This window comes from Panthera onca, chromosome F1, assembly GCF_046562875.1.
Source record: "Panthera onca isolate mPanOnc1 chromosome F1, mPanOnc1 haplotype 2, whole genome shotgun sequence".
Taxonomy (NCBI): Eukaryota; Metazoa; Chordata; class Mammalia; order Carnivora; family Felidae; genus Panthera; species Panthera onca.
The window spans coordinates 58,976,942-58,996,144 of NC_138355.1; the positions used below are offsets into that span (position 1 = coordinate 58,976,942).

At 37.6% G+C, this 19,203-nt stretch overlaps 2 long non-coding RNA genes across 3 annotated transcripts in view; one reads left to right on the top strand and one right to left on the bottom strand.

Annotated features, from left to right (window-relative positions):
* The window catches only part of LOC132686532 (uncharacterized), a 38,736-nt gene extending 30,309 nt beyond the window's left edge, over nucleotides 1-8,427 (top strand). Inside the window, exon 4 of the long non-coding RNA XR_009613738.2 lies at nucleotides 8,276-8,427. This is a non-coding gene — a long non-coding RNA (uncharacterized LOC132686532). The remainder of the gene's footprint in view (nucleotides 1-8,275) is intronic.
* LOC144614913 (uncharacterized) overlaps nucleotides 1-19,203 on the bottom strand; it is a 389,666-nt gene that overhangs the window by 344,211 nt on the left and 26,252 nt on the right. The gene's annotated exons all lie outside the window — the stretch shown is intronic.

Here is a 19,203-nt window from a genome sequence, read left to right on the forward strand (position 1 = left end):
TAAGGGTCAATATTTTACCAGAAACTAACAGAGCCAAGTCTTTAAAAAAAAAATGGTGGTCCAGAGTATCACTCAATAAATAAAAGGATTTTAATATGAGTTTAGGAGAAATATGGGTGCACACACATACAAGAATATATCTCTCCATTTATATGTGAAGCTGAATGTGTAGGCAAAAGAACAAATGTAATGCAATTGCATTTTCAGAAAGTCTTAAGCTACACCTTTTTAAGAACGAATAATCCATAAAGGAATAAATTGGCATTTTCCCATTTCTAACTCCCATTGTCTAGGATTCAACTCAAACCATTACTACACAGCTTATAATAAGGCTAAAGCCTCCTGATGAGATTCAAAGTTTCCAGGCCTTCCATATCACCTCCAGAGTCATCTTTCAAAAATAAATGTTACATTTGGTTACTTCTCAAAATTCTACAAAGGCTCCCAGTTACCCAATGGATAAAGCCCAGATACATTATGATGACATAGCAAACTCTTTAATCAATATAATCACAGCCTATTCAACCCCTACTCAGCCAAAGATTTTAAAATATTTTTACTCCAAAGACTCACCACTGACCAGGTTTGGAATTAGTCCTGCATGAACCAGTTATACCTTTTGTGGGGGATCACACCCTTAGGAACTAGTCTTGCTGCCCTAAGACTGGCAACTGGTATATCCTAATATAACCTTCAGCATGCACAAGCCCACCAAGGTTCAGCCTTCTCACTGACCTTCCACTATTTATCTCTTCTTTTTTACTGGGTTTAGACTTTAATTTCCTTGTTTACCCGTCACTGCTACCACCAGGACTTCAACACTATCCTGAAGGCCTACCTACTTAGATAGGTCTATAGAACCCATAACCCCAGGGCAAAAGCCATATGACTGGATGTTCACCACTGGCTGGAGATCTGACCCATGTTAGATAGTCACCTACAGAACACTTTGTTATCACCACCACCTTGAGACTCCTGTTGCCATGTTCTGTTCAATAGGCTAGATTCTTTTTTTTTCTTTAATTTTTTAATGTTTATTTTTGAGAGAGAGAGAAAGAGTGCGAGCAGGGGAGGGTCAGAGAGAAAGGGAGACACAGAATCCAAAGCAGGCTCCAAGCTCTGAGCTGTCAGCACAGAGCCCAATGTGGGACTTGAACTCATGAACCATGAGATCATGACCTGAGCCAAAGTCAGATGCTTAACCAACTGAGCCACCCAGGCGCCCGTTTATAGGCTAGGTTCTCTAGCACGTCACTGCCAACCCAGATAGCACCAAATGAGTCTTCTGAAGCCAACATCATAGTTCATTTCCTGAATCCTGGCCCTATCTGTTCCAGGATTACCCCATCTTTACCAGTTTGTACCTAAGAGGTCGCAACATGCATTTGGCACATCCCATCTAAGTTATGGCTCCACACTGTATCCCCTGATTCTTGAATGCAACATGATGCCCTTTTTACATCAGTCCTAGCCCATGTTATTTGCTCTTCTCAGGCTTTCGTTACCTTTTTCCAACCATCTAACTTTTACCAACATTTCAAATGCCATGCGTATGAAGTCTTCATTAAAACCCTAAAACTTGCTCCCACTTGGCATATGCCTTGATTATGGAACTTCTCAGATTGCATTGTAATTTTTTGTTCTCACATATGTTTACCCCAAAAACACTGAGACCTCCTTAAGCACTAGCTTAGTCCTTAACAGCTCCTTCCTCACTCACAGCTGAGACCATATGTGCCCTATAAAAATGTCCCTGGGGCTACTCCAACATTTCATGGAGTATGTCCAGGATCCACTCCCACTCTTTTGTCCAAATCCCATTTTAGTCTAGTACTCACTTGCTCGTATCCAAATGCCTTATTCGTGGACAAATGGTGGATTCTGCCCCTCTGCCTTGCCCCTTAAGGTTGAGCCCTTAAAGGTTGGCTTTTGATTTTGGTTCCATCCTTGGACCTACTCGAGCAACTTGCTCTTACATCCACTGGCCAGAAACACTCCAGTCTGTGTCCAGCCTGGCCTCTACAGACCCTAACATAGGTCCTGTTTGTGCAGACAGAGACTTTAAACAAAATAAATAAACATACTTGAGATTTGTGAAGCTTTTCCTAATGAAAAAGAACAAAGCCTTCCCCTACATAAAGAGTAGTTATTGATTTATGTCTTAAAAAGTAGGATGATAAGGGGTGCCTGGGTGGCTCAGTCGGTTAGGTGGCCAAATTCGGCTCAGGTCATGATCTCGCAGTCTGTGGGTTCGAGCCCTGCGTCGGGCTCTGTGCTGGCAGATCAGAGCCTGGAGCCTGCTTCAGATTCTGTGTCTCCCTCTCTCTCTGCCCCTCCCCTGCTTGCTCTCTGTCTCTTTCTCAAATAATGAACATTGAAAAGAATTTTTAAAAAAGTAGGATAGGATAGATATCTGCTCTGCACCCTATGATTTCAAGCCAAGTGAAGGGCTTTAGAACTTGGACAGATGAAACCCAAAGTGACAAAGGGTAAAAATGAAGACAATTTCAGGTATTAATATATTAATGTGAAAAAGACCACAATACGAATAGTCATGGAAATACTGTAATTATCACTTCATCCCTCATACTTCCCATCCCTTCATACTGACCTTTCTACATTCCTCAAACATGTCATGGCTTTCTCATGCTATTGAGCCTACTATAAACATCTCAAAAGAGTCTGGCTTCTACATTTTTCCCCCTGATCATATAATTTTCATCTTTCATATTTCAGGTAAATATCATCTTTCCTTGGAATACATTTTTACCTCCTTATTGCACACAGTACTCTTCTCATTAAAGACATTTCCTCTTAATTTGTTTAAAACTCCTACTAGACTTTAAACTCAGTTAGGATAGGGATTGTGAGTCCAGATACCAGAGTATCTGGTACAGGGTGTGGCATTTAGTTCACGGTCAATAAATATTTGTTGAGTGAATGAACGGACAACAATCATTACTATCTCTTAAGTATGATGTGGCTGGTCACAGGAGGAATGACAGCATGTGTACAGATGGAGCTCAAGAGGCTGGATGTGTTTACTTTCGAGGAGGAACAATGGGAAAGTGGGGGAGAACAGACAAGGACTATGGATCCCGTGAGACACTGAGAAGAGACCGTGATGACTGGTAGATGTCATGGTCAGAAGAAAGTGTTGGTATCAAAAGACATAGCTGAGATCAGAGAAGATACTGGTAGATGAGAACACAGTAATAAAGAACCTTTGATTAGGCAATGTTTATTAATAGAGGCAGGTAGTGAACCTCAGAGGTGTCTTTGGGAAAGCAACTAGTGCATAGTAACAAAGCTAGAGAGTCAGTACAACATTTCAATTATTTCATTAGAAGCCCACAGGTGTGATACAGAAAGGTCGGGGAATCACACTGTTCAGCAATGTCTGCATACCATCACAGGAGGGGGCAAGGCAAATACCCCACTGTAAGAATCATGCCACAAAGTAATGATTTGGTGTCAGGAGGAAGTTAGAAATCAAGTTACTAGCGTTATATGGAGACAGCAGCATGGAAACTCATCTTCTGGCTTTTCCTCTTTCCTTGGTCAGTAGATACTACACACAGAAGCCTCAGCTGTCTCTTTAAAATCAGATTCCATTACTTTCCTAGCTAAAGGCCTTTAAAGGCTACCCATCACACCTAAAACAAAGTCCAAAAACTTATCATGGCTAAAAGGACCCTACGTGATCTGGCTACTGCTGGCTTCTCTAGCTTTACCTTGTAATAAACTTTTTCCTACAAACTCAGCTCCAGTTATTCTATCTTCCTCCTCTCCTCAAACACATCAAGTCTGTCCCAGCCTCAGGGCCTTTTAGATATTCTGTTTTCTCTACATGAAATCTTTTTTCCTTCATCTATTTAGATGACTTCAAGTCAAGTCTTTAGGCAAATGTCATCTTCTCAGAGAAACCTAGCTAAACTAAGGATCATGGCACTACCTATTTTACTGTTTATCCCCCTAGCGTGCTCAATTGTTATGGTCCTTAGCATCTCTTAACATCATACTATGTGTCTATTTTATATCTGTTCTCTCAGTAGAACATAAGCCAGTGAGGGTACAGGCCTTGTCTACCTAGATGATTATTCTGTCTTCAGTGCCTTGTACATTGTAGGTACTCAATAAGTATTTAGTAAACAAGATAAAAATTTTCCCGCTTTTTCCATTGCCAATTTGGTTGTTTTCCATTTCTTCCAATGTTGCATCTGGAATGAAGTAATCAGAATTTTTTTTTAAACTCCACACTTTAAAGGGATTCTAGGGGATAATAGCATCCTAAATCCAAATTGTTGCACAAATCCATCTCAAAGTCTATCAGATAAAAAAAAAAAAAAAAAAAAGAAAAGCACAAATAAATCCATACGCAAGCTATGCTTTCAAACATAATAGGAGACAACAAAGACCATGAATTTGAAATCCCTATAAATAGAAAAATAAACTTGAAATTCCAACTGAACTTCTACCAGAGCTCCTATCACAGCTGCCAGGCTCTTGGTCTAAATACTAGCAGCAGGAGGTTTTATGAGACCTTGTAGAAAAGACAAGGGGACAAAGGTAAAACACAGGGAAAGAAAATCATTACCATAAAAAGAACAACTATCACTATGTACTAAACTGCAGGTCTGGATTTGGCTCCAACTGTAGGAAGGCATCTTAAAAGCGAGCAAGACCCAGAGGCATCAGTCCTGGACACGCAATGCTTCTAGGGCATAAGGACACAAAGATACAGGGTTGGTACCTTTGTATGAGTGACAGTAAGGGAAAAAGAAGGAAGGAAGAGGAAAATCAAGAATTCCAGAAAACAGGGACACCTGGGTGGCTCAGTCGGTTAAGCGTCCATCTCTTGATTTTTGGCTCAGGTCATGATATCATGGTTCATGAGATCAAGCCCTGCATCCAGCTGTTTGCTGGCAGTGTGGGATTCTCTCATCACCCTCTGTCTCTTCCCCTCCCCAGCTCACTCTCTCTTTCTCTCAAAATAAATAAGTAAACTTAAAAAAAAAAAAAAAAAAGGATTCTCTAAAACAAAAACAAGTCACAAAACACGCTAACCTCTACCCATTCCTACCACCAACAATATCCATTAAAGAAATTAGGCTTCACTGTTCCAAGAGAAAGGTTGTTAATAAACTAGAACTTCTATCTACAATATTATTATAAGTAGAAAAAGGCAAACTCCATATAAAGCTACTTTTTGAAGAAAGCAGAAGTTGAGAAACACATTACTGAATGAAAATTTCTAAAACAAACAAATATGAATTATTATAATACAAACTGAATTAAATAAATGAAAACAAGCAATTAAGGACTTAAAACAATTGGAAATTTTAGAAGTAATGTCAAAATGGATAAAAATGTCAGGGAAAATAAAATGTCAGTTGACTGACACCTTAAGAGATATTAAAGTGAAAAACAAAACATTTCAGAAATTTAAAATAAAATTTTCAAGGTACCAGAGGAAGATCTAAATGAAATCTGAATGAAAATATAGCAAGGGACACAGAAGAAAAGCAAAGCAAAGACAAGAGAATGAAAATGAAATAAAGTAAAAAGTAAAAATAACTCAGTTATAAAGTGTTGAGCTGAAGAATAAAGATTAAACATACACGTAACAAAAGCATGGAACACAGTTAACATTTAATGCAATAATGTCAGAAAACTTTCCAGAAATAAGAGAGAACCTAAATCTATGTATTGAAAGGCTTAACCATGAGAATATCAGGAATAATTACCCAGAATGATCTATCTTTGAGACAGTGTAGTTATATAGTAAAACTAGACAACTTTAAAGGAAAAAACTTCTCAGGACCTTCAGGTAAAAGAAACAAATCATAAGGGCAATAAAATTAGATTGGTATAAGGCTTCTCTAAAGCAACATCAAAGCATAATAATAGGGACACAGCATTCTTACGAAATTCAAGAAGAGATGATGTGAACCAAAGATTTTTTTACATACAAAAGAACTTTTCCAGTTTCACAGAGATAGAAAAGCAGTTTTAAATATGTAAGAGCTAACGTAATATTGTATTTACAAACTCTTTCTGAGCAATAATAAGAGAAGGAGCTTCAACTAACCAAAAGATGATTGGAGAAACTTTGGCAAAAGGACTCAAAGTGAACATCTAATATGTAAAATTGAAGATTTAGAATGAAATCAAGGATGAGTCTATGAGTCCCAGAAGAGTAAGAGACTGTTATATGTCCCTATAAAGTAGAAAAGAGAATATGATCATTAATTTTTCCATAAATACTGGAGGGAGCAAAAAGATCTAACTTAAAATTTATAAACCAGACAGAAAACAATAAAAGGGGAATTAAAGGCATTATTAAAGGTATGGATACAAAACTATTAGGACAACAAAATAAAAATGCTTTTTAGAAAGAGATTTTTTAAGAGAGACAAAAGAGACATCCCTCATAAAGAAACATAGTATAATATAATGCATGTTAAAGTAAAATTATACTATATGATAAGAGTTGATGCCAAACAATTTCAGTAGAATCAATAAATATGAAAAAGATTAATTCATCTACTAAGAGAAAAATGTTTTCAAGTTGACTTATTAAGTAAAACTGAACTCTGTGTACATAAAAGTGCACTTAATCCAAAAGGCCAAGGGATAAGCAAATTATAAAAGATGCAAGGAGAGATAGAAAGATAGACACACGCCACAGGAGATCTTACTAGATCACTACCAGGACATGGCAGGTCGGGTGAACACAAAATAAGACATGTAAACATCATAATTAATAAGGTAGATTTTATGATACATAAAGAATATATCTTCTTCTATGCCTCAATAATACAGATACCCCCTTCTTCTTAATGGCACAGGGAATATGTAAAAAAACTGAGCATGTATTAGATGACAAAGAAAACATCTATAAATTCATAAAAAATCATATCACTAGTAACACTCTAATCATATTGAAATAAAAACATTGGAAACAAATTCAAAGTCAAAGGACATTCACCTTGAAATTTTAAAACCTACTAGGAAGGGAAATACAAACAGAAATTATAAAGTTTCTGAAAAACAATGAGGATAAAATTACAATATAAAAAGTGATGAGAGCAAAATGTCTCACCTTAAACATGTATAACAACAGAAAAGAAGAATAAACATAAATAAAATAAACTGTTTTTTAAAAGTTTATTTATTTGGAGAGAGAGATGGTAGGGGAGGGGCAGAGAGGAAGAGAGAGAATCCCAAGTAGGATCCATGATGTCCACGCAGAGCCTGACATGGGGCTTGATACCACGACCATGAGATCATGATCTGAGCGGAAACCAAGAGTTTGACGCTTCACTGACTAAGCCACACAGGTTCCTCAAATGAAATAAACTCTTGTGGCACCTGGGTGGCTCAGTCGGTTCAGCGTCTGACTTCGGCTCAGGTCACGATCTCACAGCTCATGAGTTCAAGCCCCGCATCAGGCTCTGTGCTGACAGCTCAGAGCCTGGAACCTGCTTTGGATTCTGTGTCTCCCTCTATCTCTGCCCCTCCCCCACTCATGCTCTGTCTCAAAAGTAAATGAACATTAAAAATTTTTTTAAAAATAAAAATAAACACACAGAAATAGCCAAGAAAACATTAAAAAGAAAGAGAGATGATGAAGAAATAGCTGTACCAGACCTTAGAACATACTACAAAGCCTTTTTAACAGTGCTGTCCAATACAGTAGTCATCAGCCACATGTGACTAAATGGAAATTGTCTATATCCACACTGTCCAAAATGGTAGCCACTAGCCACATGGGGCTAAATGAACACTTAGAAGATAGCCAATGGAACTAAAGAACTGGATTTTTAATTTCATTTAATTATACTAAATTTAATTTAAATAGCCACATGTGGCTAATGACTACCATATTAAATAAGGATAGTTTTATAAGTAAGTATGGTACTGGTACATGAATTAACAGACCAATTAAGTGGATCATGATGTCTAGAAATAGGTTTGCTCATATAAAATGAATCCAATATTTCATATATATGTACATATATACGTATATTACACACACACACACACACACACATATATATATATATATATATATATATATATATATATACACACATACAGTAAAAGCTTGGATTGCGAGTAACTTGTTCTGCGAATGTGCCACAAGACGAACAAAAATTTCTAATAAATTTTAACTTGATAAATGAGTGATGTCTTGCAATATGAGTAGTACCTGATGCCAAACATCACATGATCACAACTGACCAGTTCTTCTCTCTCTCTCTCTCTGCAGGATTGTGGGTGAACATCTCCCATGCTCAGATGCTCAGATGCTCAGCAGAGATCAGTGATTTTTCAGAATGTTGGAAGGTGCCCACAACTGGCACTAGTGTATTTTTTGTCACTTCAAAGCACCTATAAACAGTCCTTTGCTTTTCCATCCAAGAGTGAGCCTGGGAATGCTTTGCTTCGTTCTAGGTCAGGCTGCCTGCAGACCCTTTCCTCTGCTGCCTTATTGCCAGTTACATTCAATACAGTCTATGAGAAGAGTTTATTAATACTGTGCTGTAGTCAACATCTGTTGGTGATAGTGAAATTTGTCCTACACAATAACCCTCCTCTCTCTTGTCTCCCTCACACCAGCCACAAAGGTTTTCAAAGGCAAGTGCAGGTTAATTTGTTTATTTTTCTTTATATTTTGTAGTTTCTTTATTGTTTTGTATTATATTACCATATTATAATCATTTTTATATGAATATTTTTTGTTTGTGGAATGAATCAGCTGAGTTTCCATTGTTTCTTATGGGGAAATTCGCTTCGATATACAAGTGCTTTGGATGACAAGCATGTTTCTGCAACAAATTATGCTCACAAACCAAGGTTTTACTGCATATGAAAATTTGATATGTGAAAGGCATTATCTCAAATCAATGGGCAAAGAAGAACTTTGTAAAAAATGGTGCTGAAACAAGTAGATAGTCATTTGGCAAAATGTAAAATGAGATTTATTCCTTACACCATAATCAAGAATGAATTGCAAATGTATCAGTGATCTAAATGTAACAAATGAAGCCATACAAGTATTAGATGGAAACATGGATGAATTCCTCTTTATTAACCTTGGGATAGAGGAAAACTTTCTTATTTTCAAAATCCAGATTCAATACAACACTGATAAATTTGACTATATAAAAATTTTAAAAAAAATTTTAAATAGGAAATCAAAATATCATCATAACCAAATAAAAGACAAATGACAGAAAAACATGAGAGGAAATATCATTTGCAAAAAGATTAGAGTAAAATATTAATATCCATCATATATATAAAGCTTTGAAAAATTGAGAAAGAGGGGTGCCTGGGTGGCTCAGTCGGTTAAGTATCCGACCATGCCTCAGGTCATGATATCAAGGTTCATGAGTTCAAGCCCCGTGTCAGGCTCTCTGCTGACAGCTTGGAGCCTGGAGCCTGCTTCAGATTCTGTGTCTCCCTCTCTAACCCTCCCCCATTCATACTCTGTCTCTCTGTCTCTCTCTGTCTCTGTCTGTCTGTCTCTCTCTCTCAAAAATAAAAAATAAAAACATTAAAAAAAGAAAAATTGAGAAAGAAAAGATTTTATAATCTATGGGAAATCAGCCAAACTATAAAAACATAACTGACCAAAAAGTGGCTTTTAAGTGCATGAAATATGTTCCATTTTACTTATATGAAGAGAAATACACATTAAACCTCACTGTGATAACTTTTTTCAGCCATTGTACTGACAAAAAAAAACCTCAAAGGCTTACAATACATTGTTGGCAAGACCTGCTCACATACTGTTGATGGGAACGCAAAATGTCACAACTCTTGGGGGATGGAAGGGATTTGGCAATATTTAACGAAATTCTATATGTAGTTGTCTTTTGACACAGTAATTCCATTTTCTGGAATTTACCCTGAACAACATGAAAATATATGCAAGAGGTTATTCATTGCTTCATTATTTGTAATTGCAAAATATTGGAAACTACCTAAATGTTCAAACATAGGACACTGGTTGAATATACTATGTTATATGCACACAATGTAGCAGTTTAGTTTCATGTAGTTGCAAAATAGAGTGAGGAAAACCTCAGTGAGGCAATAAGGAGTTACTTCCAGAATATATTAAGTGAAAAGAGCAGAGTGTAAAAGCATATACTGTATCAATTGTACATTACCCATATTTGACCATTCTAGCATGACTATATGAGAAATATCTTTATTCATAGGAAACCCACAGAATATTAAAGAATTAAAGGGAATGATGTATGTAACCTACTGAGAAGTGGTTCAGAAAAGGTAGTGAGAAAGAGAAAGAAAAAAGAAAGGCAAATGTAACATATTGTTAAAATTGGTGAATCTGGGTGATCTAAAGAAGTGCAGAGGAGAATCCGTATGACGTCTCTTGAGCACTCCCAGAACACCCTCTGTTAGCTTTCATCTCTGTTCATACACTGATTGTGAGTTGCTTAATTCCCATTGACCTTTGTACTCCCTTATTCCAGCAGGATGTGATAAATAGGAAGCTCTCAACTAGAGCATGAATGAATTAATGAATAATAAAGAGATTAGAAGAGAGAGGTTATGTGGATTGATTTCTCCAGGGAAGATATCTCAGAGAAGGTAAAATATCTTAAAAATTGCCAAAACTGGAGACAAAACAGAGTGGATATGGGCAATGAGGACAACTTAACCAAGGCACAGAGGCAGGTGTGAATCCATAAGGGCTGAAGACAGGGCCATTATGATAGAAGGCCTTGGAACAGAATTAGTGGGAAACACATTTAAAGAGCTGATGAAGAGAATCAGACCACAGAGACACTACAAATGGAGGCAAGAAGTTTGGGGAGACACCAGACATTCCCATAGGGTTCTTGGGTAATAATACATAGCTCTTTCGGTTGACCTATTCACGCTGGGGAAAAAATGGGCCAGTGGTGAAAACCCTCTGTTTCCCTCTCTGACACTGGTCACTGATTGGGCTTAGACTTCCCAATTGCTCAGATCTTCCTTCTGAATTTTAAGACGGGAATCTACACAGATGGCAGCTTGGTGTCACCTCAGCATTACATGGCCACAGGAAAACGTCACAGTGTTGCGTTGTGTTGTGTTTTGTTTTCTTTGTTTATCCACCGCCCAAACCACGTTGTTTCATGCTCAGAGAGTTTTTGTTCTGATAAGACAGTATGAAAAAAGAAAAAAAAAGATAATCTTAAATAGGTTTTAACTTTAAAGGACAGAAAACAAGAATTTCATCTCCCGTGATTAACTAGGCACAGTTTATGCTCCATGAAGTGCCAAACAAGGTTTGCCTAAAAAATGTTGAATGCTTCAAGCTGTACAAGCATTTGTTTCCTTGAATGGGCAGAAGTGATTACCATGAACACGGACAAAACTTTAATTGAGGGATGTGCACAGCTGCCTTAGTTATGTAAGGGTTACCAGGTCCACAATTTTTTTTCAGTAATTTTATTTTTTCCTGGAAAGATCAATATTAAACCATGGTGGGTGTATGTCTATGGAAGATTCAACACATACGAATATAATTATCAGATACAGATAGTGACCAGATTGACTTTAGCACCACATGACAAAGAGAAGAATGGGGAACCACTTAGAACTAAGAGAGCAACCCTTTCCCCTGCAGGCCCAGCCAGGGAAGAACGAACACAAGTGAAATTCAGAAAAAGAAATGGTCAGTCATTCTTTCATTTGATGTGTATGTACTATCATAAGAAGATGTTTATTTTTAAACATATCTATTTTAAACTTGTCTATATCCTCAAATTATTTATAAGTGCCTCTTTCAAAATTCCCATACACTCAGTTGTCTACATGCCAATGTACTTGTAAATTACTTTAGTTAAATAACTCCTCATTCAAAAAATAGTTATTAAATATCTAAGAAGTGCCAAATACTACTCTGTGCACTGGGGATATAAGCAGGGAAAAAAAGTCAAAGACACAATCTCTGCCCTCAGGAGCTTACATTCCAGTAGGGAGTGATAAATCTGAAGGATGTATCTAAATATAAAATATGGTGTCCTGGTGATGGCATAGAGTGTGGAGAAAAATGAAGCATGGGGAGGATAGGAAGAGTTGAGGCAGCTGCAGTTTTAATTAAGGTTTTCAGAAAAGTCTCACTGAGAAGGTACTTGAGCAAAAACTTGAAGGATGTGATGGATGAGCCATGTAGACAACAGAGGAAAAGTGTGGGGAAAGAAAGGAGGGAGTGCCCAACACTCACCAGGTGATTTCTCAGAGAGCAAGGACGGTGGGCCTGGGGCAGGGAGGGCTAGCGGAAGGGTGATGGAAAGAGTCAGCAAGGAGCCAAGCACGAGCCTTGGCCATTTCAGGTAAGGATGTTGGTTTTTATGCATAATAAACTGAGGAGCTAAGAAAGGATTTTGAGGTAAAAGAATGACAGCCTGACTTAGGTTTTAGAAAGTCACTCTGGTGGCAATGTAGAGAACAGATCACAGGGAAGGAAATCAGGGGCAAGGAGACCAGTACGAAGGTTACTAAATAATCCATAAAGGAGACGGTGCTATCTAGGTAAACGGACCTGCAGTGAAGTGGATGCATTTTGAAAGTAGAGAATTTTTTTTTTATGTTTATTCATTTATTTTGAGAGAGAGAGAGAGAGAGAGAGAGAGAGAGAGAGAGAGAACAAGCAGGGGATGAAGAGAGAGAGAGGGAAAAAGAGAATCCCAAGCAGGCTCCACACTGTCAACACAGGGTCCAATGTGGGGCTTGATCCCACAAACTGTGAGATCATGACCTGAGCTGAAATCAAGAGTTGGACGCTTAACTGACTGAGACACCCAGGCTCCCCATCAGAGAATTGTTTTAAATCAATTTGCTTTCCTCTTAGAAGAAATCTTTACATTGAGGGAATAGGTGTTTTTTATGAAGGTCTGAAAGGAAGGAATGTGTGGACATAGAACAAAAAAAAAAAAAAAAGTCTCAGGCTGCCTAAAAGACACAACATGGAAAATCTAGAAGGGAAAGAAGGATACAGAGAAGTAGGAGCACTTCAAAGAGACATGGGCCACTTTGTAGTTTTTCTTAGGGACTGTGTGAGAGAAATACCTGTTAGGCCACTGGGCTTTTCCCCAGTCCTTGGCTGTTAGGGCTCCATCTGGACCCCAGCTTAATGCCTCTGGGAGAGCAAAACTAAGTCTATCTCTGGGAGCTCTTATTAAAGTAATCAGGGAAAGAGTAAAAGGAGAGAGAACTGAAGACAAAAACAAAGAAGAAATCCAGGGAAAAGAAACAGAAGGAGGAGAGAGAAAGGAAAGAAAACCTTCAGGAAGAAAACAAAGACAGGCATGGACACTCTTCTAACAGTGTCACAAGCACTGGCCCCGGCTTCCTCTCTGTGACACTCCTAGTCCCAGCGGCAAACATCTGACGGAGAGCACACAAGAGTATGGTTGAGCAGGGTGAAAAGATTTCTGCCTACCCTGATCTGACAAACTTTGTGCATCTAGGGGACAGACTGGTTATATTTCAAATATAATCATTGGCTTTTTCTGTAATAGCAGAATAAAGATTCAAATGCTTTATACCATCACTGCATTAACTCAAATTGTTTTAATTCCCTTTGATTGTACTGTTATTTTCAGCTAGAGATATGGAAAATCATTGACTATAGAAATCAGAACTGGATGAGATTCAAACCAAAACTTCATTGGAACCTGGTTAATATGATCAATTTAGACAGCTAAAGTAGATAATTCAAGCTTCCAAGTAGATTTTATTGGATCAAGAAATCATACAAAAATGAGTAATCCAGTTTGGCTGTCGGAATTGATCACGCAAATCAGATAATTGCAAAATCTCTCCCTTATTTGTGCTATGTAGATACAGTTCAATTGTAGAAAGGTAGCTTTGAGAAATCCTAATGGGATTACATTGGCCGCAGACTTTTAAATTCTCAGCTCTTCTCCTAGCGACTTGTTTGAATAGAAATATGGTTTGCAATCCAGCACTGAGGACAGCATTGTGGGCTCTTTCAGCTTTTTATCACAGTTCATGTCCCTGTCATGGTCCTAACGTCAGGTTGCTAGGTCATTACTTTTCTTCCTCCTCTTCTTGACACACATCTGGAAGCTCACCAGCCCTTTTTCTATCCAACCTCTGAGTAGGCCTATTTAGAAAGTCAGTGCCAAGCAGCAATTCTGAGTAACAGCCCTTCTCCCCACTCTTGAATTTCTCCCCTTCCCCTCCCCCAGCACAAACTTTGCACTCCTCTACCTGGCTCTACTTTGGGACTGACACAAGGGAGAGACAACAAGACAATGCAAAACAGCGTCAGGAACAATGGTGCCTCTACACATCTGACTACATTATACTTGCTCCTTCTACCACCCCATTTCTATCTCTCATGAGTCATAGACCCTAAATCCCATTTGTTTTCCCCTCCCCATTATATAAGTAGTTGCCCTGTAAAATAACCAGCACAACAGTGCTTAATAAGTGCCAGGTACTGTTTTAGCCACAATATACATATTATGTATATTATATATATTATATATATTAATTATATATTTAATCATTTAATCCCCATTCAAGTACTACGCACTTGACAAGTACTAAGAAGCTATTTTTGGCCACCATTTATAAATGAGGAAACAGAAGTACCACTAAGTAACTTGCTCAAGGTCACACTGCTCACAAGTAGGAACTCAAGGCCAGGTGATCTGGCTGCAAAGCCCATGTTTGTAACTGCTCTCCCTCAGCTACATCTCAGCAGAGCCTACTACAGCTATGTGCACATCTCCTGGCCTAGCAAACAACAGAGTGGTTTTTTCTGCTGGTTTCTCTCCAGGAGGACAATAGACCCCCTCCACAGCATGCAGGGAACTTGGAGATTGCCTCCCTTCCCAAGGCCCAGGAGTCATAAGTGCACCCCCTGGGGCTGTGAGGGCAGAATCAGGACCAGTGCTGATATTGCTGGAGCCCCTGCTCCCCCTGAGTTCCCCTCCCTCTGTTCTCAAAGGCTGTGGAAGCATTGGAGGAACTAATGAGCAATTGTAAAGTGCTTAATTCTCATTCCAGTGGCCAAGAGTCACAGGTTAATGTGTGGCTGGAGATTCTGAGGTGTAGCTAAAAGGAAGCTTACAGGGCTGAACATTAACTCAACTGTACTTTCTAAGGTGCCAGGCACTAGACCAGCTGTTGGTGTTCTCAGTACTCCTATCTGTTTCATTCCATGACAATCATTAGCTTTTTCTTCTTTTACTCACCTTGTTTTATTCACTTATTCATTTGGCTTTTATTAAGTACTTATTGGGTATCATGAGATAATGTGCTGAGTTGGAGGATACAAAGTTAAAATATAATCTCTGGACCGTAGTTCCTCATATCAACTGAAGAGCCATTGCATGGTGACTCATCCCATACTTGATATCCTTTTTTTGTGGCAATGCATGTCTCTTTGTTCATACAGGCTCAAAAAAGTAACTCCCTGAGAACCAAACCCTTGACCATTAAGAAACCCTTTTAATACTAAACTCCAGCCAATACTTGCATAGTTTATCAGTTTAGGGCTTTCATTTCTTTGACTCTTGCAGAATTCTCCACTTACAAATTTTGCTGTTGTTGAATCAGAAGAGAGGATAGAGGGTATGTCAATATATATGTCTTAGTAATTGTTCCAAATCAGCTTCTTAGCAGAATCAGTTTGAGAAATTAATCTTTGAAGTCTTGATTTCCTCATTTGTAAAACTGGATAAGAATGTCTAATTTGAAGATTATAGTGAAGATTAAATGAAATCATTGTGTATAAGATGCCTATATAATAGATACTAAAATGGCAGTGGAGAAAGAGGAAAGGAAGTGGGGAGGAGAATTTATACCGTGTGATTTTTGCAGGCGTAAACATACAGCAATAGAGTAAACCTCTATGACCAGTGAAGGACCAGGATGATGACTTTCTAAAATAAACAAAGGGTTTTTTGGTTGTTTTTAAACTTTGGAGAACTTTTTATTGAAGTGCAGGAAACTTTTCTATATTTTTAAGTTCTTTAACTATACTCGCTCTTGGCTTTCTTTTCTCTCTTAGCCTAAACCCAATTCCCACCACATTATTTGGAATGATATTTTCTGTAGTCATTGTTCTCCCAATTCTCTTATGGGAATACAGTGCTTTATTTTACATGTGGTGCTTTTTATTCTCTTCACTTAAAAATATCTCTGGGACAAGAGATGAGCCCACATATTTCTGCTTTTTAATAAAAAGTCATTTCATAAAGCCATAGTGACAAGTAGATTGAGAAAACGCAAGATTCCTGGTTTCAAAGCCCACTTTTACATTACGTAAAAAGTATTTGAGGCCAAGAAACCACAGAGAAAATGGGAAAGAGACATAAATATATATTTATCCGACTTTTAGGAAAATATACATAAGATGACTAAATATGAGTTCAATAGCCGGTTCAGAATACAATAGGAATAATTACAGAGCTGGCTTTGAAAGATAGACAAAAGCATCCTGATCTGGTTTTCTGGGGCTCATGGAAAGCTTACTGTAAGAGACAAAATATATTTAAGAAACTGCTAAAGATCCAGCAATTGAAAATGTTTCAAGTTAAAACCAACCAGTGTTAAGAATAATACAGGCCACTACAGTAAAGTGGGGAGAGGGTATAAAATTTTTACATGCAAAAAGCCTTCAAAAAATTATAGAAATCTAGTACAAGGGGCTTGGAGGCGCCATATGTAAAAATAAGTGGAAGTAAGGTCAGAGATTTTAGCTTTAGCAATGACCACAAGGATTATATGCCAAACCACAGGAAAATATTTCAGTGGAAAATAATGGGCTCTTGAAATATATTTTCAGAATAAAGGAGAAAAGGTAAAAGCTGTTCTCCTGACAAAATATAGTGAGAAATTGAAGATGAGGGAGAAGAAATGACATGAATAGTAGTAACCCCAGAGATTTTTACTTCTTTGAGGAGTACCAAGAGAAGGGGAGCAGGCCAACACTGGGAACCCATTGCCTGGAATAACCGGGAAATGTTTTCAAGCGAGATAGTAGAAATCAAAACCGCGTCAGGAACAGGCAAAAAACTGATCAGGCGAAATAAACACCGGGTCTTAATAATATATCATTATTATCAGATTGATAGCATACTCTTCCACTATATCAAAACCTTTTGTAGTAAAGGGATCATATAAAAAGATCAATAAAACAACTCTTTAAAACAATAAAGCAAACATATACCATATGTTTTAAAGGAAATGAAGAAAAAATAGTTAAGATGTAAGTCTGTTTAGGTCTCTTTTGCTAGATTAGATTAGTAAGAATTCAAAACAGAGGTAAACATTATGTTTCTAAAGGTTGGGAATTTAAAAGCAAAGGAGCCCAGGCAGTACGTACTGAAGATCTGGCAGTTTTCTGGTTAATTTGTTTAATATGCATAGCCTCCAAATCTTTTTTTAACTTGTACTAGTAAAAATTATCTTTCTATAATATTTAACTATGTATTGCCGAGTTTCCACTTTGTGCTTTATGAATATAGCATAAGATATTTCAGCAGTATGTGTACCAATAAATTATGAAATGGAATGCATATTACACAAATACACATTAAATTCTATGGACATGATGAAGAATAGGCAGAAAATACTCACACATCTAAACCCTTTTCATATATATCAACTTACTTATTCCTTACAAAAAGGCTGTAAGGTAAATTCTGTTAGCATCCCCATCTTATAAGTAAGAACACAAGGGTTCCAAGATTAGACTGAATTGCCCAAAATTGCAGAGGCAGTAGCTTTTATTTGAATCTAGGTTGTCTGGTGTCCATGGTCTCCTACCTACTGTTATTCAGCCATCAAATAAACAGGGAGATACATATACTTATAAAATCTCTCTGTTCAACGTTTTTTATTTTTATTTTTGGGACAGAGAGAGACAGAACATGAACGGGGGAGGGGCAGAGAGAGAGGGAGACACAGAATCGGAAACAGGCTCCAGGCTCCGAGCCATCAACCCAGAGCCTGACGCGGGGCTCGAACTCACGGACCGCGAGATCGTGACCTGGCTGAAGTCGGACGCTTAACCGACTGCGCCACCCAGGCGCCCCTAAAATCTCTCTGTTCAAAGCATGAAAGGCATGGGATGAGGGCAAAGGAAGGTATATCTAATTGTGTGGTAAGAGTGAGGGAGGGTTAGGAAAGTCTTTGAAAGTTAAGTAGGAATTCATTTAGGTAAGGAGAAGGACATTCTTGCAGGCATAAACATGGCAGGAGAAAACACACATTTGGAGAATGGGAGATTACAAATACTTAAATGTTACTAGTATACAAACAAAAGCATGTAAATTAACTTTTTTGTTTTGCAAACTCGCTGCAAAGTGAGTTGTCCTATGCAAATTTATCCTTCTTTATGTGAAGCCAAAAATGTATTCCCTTCAAGTGAAGCAGACTTTCACATTAACTCTAAGAGATTATAACTGATTGGTGTCCTGGAGGTAGATTAAATTTCATCAGGATAGCCAATCACTTCAAATTCCAAATATTTTGATTTTACCAAAAAGTAAAGAGATTAAATATTTGGCCAGTCTAAACTGCACAGAGACAGAAATTTCAAAAATTCAGGTTTCTTTTATATTCTATCTGTGTAATCCAGCCTTAAAAATATTCTATCTGCCTGCTGAACACCGTTCTCTTTGTTTCCATTAGCATGTATGTTCTTATAATCTGTTTTTAAGTTATTTGGTCATTTAAAAAATACCATATTATGGTCTATTTTCTCACAGAATCTTTAATGAAATAAATATGAATACAAATACAGACAGCAATATAATGAACTAACTCTACATTATTAAAATGGATTAGACTGCTAACTCCTAAATCCGTTAGTCTCTCATAGAGACTCAAAATCATTGGGGTCTTTTTTTCTTTACTTCTTGGACAATGAGTCATATTCTCAATGAAATAGTTTTCTTGAAATGCTTTAGAATTCCCTCTAAAAAGAGTTTATATTTAATGTTCTAGTGCATAACTGGTGTCCCAAATAAACAGAACTGGACAATGAGTTTTGAGACTGATTCCAAATTAGTTTTGACCCAACTTCATGAAAAGCATGGAATGAGGACCGAGGAAGGCATAGCAAACTGCATGAGGGGAAGGAGAGAGGGTTAGGAACTTGTGTCATTTCTGCCCATGCTTTTTTGGGGTAAT